General features: G+C 49.2%; 1 long non-coding RNA gene across 1 annotated transcript; it reads right to left on the bottom strand.

The window, feature by feature from the left end:
• Positions 1-377: 377 nt before the first annotated feature.
• On the bottom strand, positions 378-2,276 carry LOC106897997. Its single transcript, XR_001413857.1, has 2 exons — positions 1,126-2,276; positions 378-711 (listed from the first exon to the last, which is right to left on the bottom strand). It is a non-coding gene; the product is annotated as an uncharacterized LOC106897997 (long non-coding RNA).
• Positions 2,277-3,084: the final 808 nt, after the last annotated feature.

A 3,084-nucleotide genomic window follows, 5' to 3' on the forward strand; every position in this document is an offset into this window, starting at 1 on the left:
AAAACAGCACGAGAAGTCGAAGGTGGGTAAAACAAATCAATAAAAATTAAACACCCCTCCCCTGCTTTAAAGCAGAAGGCGGCAAAGGAGCAGGAATTAGCGAGGAAAGGCTGCAGTTTGCCGTCAAAACAGTGATTTTGTCTAGACAGGGGGAGGGAAGGTGAGGGTTTTTTTTTTTCCCCCTTTGCTAACACAATGGCCCTTTGGTTAAAAATTAATTTACAGCACCCTCGCTCTCAAGCCAGACTAACGTTCAACGAGCAGTCCCTAGGATTAAAATATGTATATATAAATAAAACTTAAATAAAATCAAATCAGCCAGAGGTGGGGAAGGTTTGCTCGGCTGTAACAAGTGGTGGAAGGATGTGAAGGAGAAGGGCTGTCGGTATTTATTTATTTCCCTGGCATTTTTTAAGGGGGAGGGGAAACATTTGCTTAAAAAAAAAGACAAGACGGAAAGGCTGGGAAGGGCTCGGACAGGTAAGTGGGTGCTGGATCCGGCCTCGCCGGGAGACTGGGGAGGGAGGCGGTTTTCGTAACGTCTTGGTCTTTTATAATATTCCCACATGTCGCTTCCCGAGAATACTTCATCCTCCTCATCAGCCCCAGACGTCTGGCCAGGAAACTGCCAGCCAGCTCTCCGGACGGGCGAGCAGGCTTGCTGATCTTCCCTTTTCTTTACTTTTTAATGATAATTTCATGCTCCGTCTTCTAAAAAAAAAAAAAAAAAAAAAACCACCACCCTCAAGCGCTCCTTTAAAACCGAGATGGAGGCAAAGCCGCGTCGCTCGTATCCCCCTCCTCCACCCGCCTTTTTCTCTACTGGGAGTTTTGACTGATTTTTGGTTTTGGGTGGGTTTTTTTTAAGCCATTGATCCGACTCTTCATCATCAGCATCGCTTATTTATTTACCTCTTTGCCTAAAACCACTAACCTGCGCCGTGGACCCGGGGATTAGAAGCGGCCGCGTCGCAGCTCCAGCCCCACCGCAGAGAAACCCGCTTGGCTCAAAGGCTGGGAAAGCCTGGAATAAATCCACCGCCTTCCAGCCTCTCCCAGCGCATACCTACTTTAATTATTATAATAATAATAATAATAGAAATCCAACCCACGCTTTCTACTTACGTGGCTCTACCATTTGCACGATTTTCCTTTCTCCCTCGGCTTTTTTTTTTTCTTTTCTTCCCCTTTTTCCCTCTCTGCGGACTCTCCGAGCCCACCGCTGGGATGGGAAGGAAGGCTGCTCGCTAGACTTGAAACTAAAAGGTCATTTCGCCAGGATTGCCAAGTCCACTTGCTGAGGGGACCCAGCCTTCTCCTGTCGCCATGTGTTCCTCTCCGTCCGCCTAAACTTGCGTCTCCGTCCGCAGCGGCGCAGAGCTAGGAACGCAGTTGTGCCATAATGAGGTACCTTTAAATTTAATTTCCTGTCCCTCCCCTGCTTTATGGATTTCTAATAACAATGTTGAAAACCAGAGAAGAAACCTATAAAAGTCTCCGGGACAGGGGGCTTATGTAAATAATTGAAGGTAGCCAGGCTTAATTGAATTTCCCAACAAATGGATGGAATAGAAACAAATGGAGTATTTTGTTTGAGGGAGCTCCTGATGCTGGATAGACTTCTGTTGCTCATTTCTACTGATTTTTTATCATTATTGTTCTTTTTTTTTTTTTTTTTTCCTCAACGGAGAACTCTTGCAAAGATTTAAGTGTAATTCAATACACCCCGAAATACAGCAACGGAAAGAGTTCCTAAAGAGAAACAAAAACTCTCCTGAAAAATCATTACAACGAAGATTTTAGAAACGTTTTACTGGAGTATGCGGGGCAAAATAAATTCTCGCTCGAATTCTTGGATCTGTAACGGTTTTGGCAAGGGGAGAGGTTTAATTCTGGAAAGTTAAAGGCGCTCGACCGATCGGTTTCTTGTCTGGCCGTAGGCTTGGCTTGTCCAAAAGATTTTGCTCACTTATTTTATTTAAAGCCAAAGTAACGTTTGTGACTCTTTCGTACCTACAAAAATCACCTTTTTAAGGCTTAACTCCCCAACCCCTCCGCCCAGAGCCTCGATTGCTAATTTAAGGAAGCCTCCTTGGACTAACTCAGAGACTTTGCCTCCATGTCTGGAGACTAATTAATTTTTTTTCCAAGCGAAGCAGCTCTTCCTTATGCTCCGGTTTTGGGGGGTCCCGGACCCCGCGGTCGGGCCGGGCTGGGGCTGAGAACACCAAAGGCACCTCCGGCGTCCCCGGACACCCCAAATTAAATTCGGCTGCGGGGGGAGGAGGGGGGGGGAAGGTTCTTACGTGCTTGCTCGCTGCCGAGATGTCTTTTCTTTTTGCTTCTCCGCACCTTCCAGGGTTCCGTTTCGCCCTGCGAAGGAACAGGGAGTTATTACAAAGCGGGTGTGCGGGAGTTCCCGCCACTTTCTCCTTACTATTAATTGGAGTTTTCCTTTTAATTGGAGTTTTTCCACTACTTGGAGCACCGAAGGGAACGTGGTGGGTTGGTTTTGTGGCTGTTGTTTTGGGTTTTTTGTTTGATTTGTTTGCTTTTGGGTTTTTTTTGGCCGGGATTTTGCTTTTAACCTCGGGGCTTTGCAGAGTTTGCTTCCCCTCGGTTCCTCGGGAGGTGGGTGCGGGGGGGAGGGGTGCGGGGGGGACACGCGTGGCTCATTCCTTGGGTTTCCCTGCCCGGCACTAATGACTCTGTGTAATTGAGGGTTCAGTCCATAAAATCAGGGGCTCCGGCTCTCCTTGAACGCGGGAAAAGCGTTATTTCGAGGGAAGGGACGGAAAACCCGAAGGTGGAAAAACAAATCCCGCAGCCCAGCCCCGACGGGGAGCGCCGGAGGCCAGGCCGAGGTCTCCCGTTTCATCCCACTCGTGGGGTTTTCTCCCTTATCCCAGAGGAAAACACTTTTTTCCCCTCAGCAACAAGTACCGGGGGCGACGCTGCCCCCGGGGTTTTTCCCGCGGAGCCCGGCGAGGGGAACCACAGACGGAGCCGCCCCCGGCCGGGCTTGGCCGTGGTTTTGGGACGGTCTCCCCCCTCCCCGCCCGCGGCTCCTCCTGCCCCTCCACA

The sequence above is a fragment of the Calidris pugnax genome, unplaced genomic scaffold (assembly GCF_001431845.1).
Source record: "Calidris pugnax isolate Ruff unplaced genomic scaffold, ASM143184v1 scaffold335, whole genome shotgun sequence".
Lineage (NCBI taxonomy): Eukaryota > Metazoa > Chordata > Aves > Charadriiformes > Scolopacidae > Calidris > Calidris pugnax.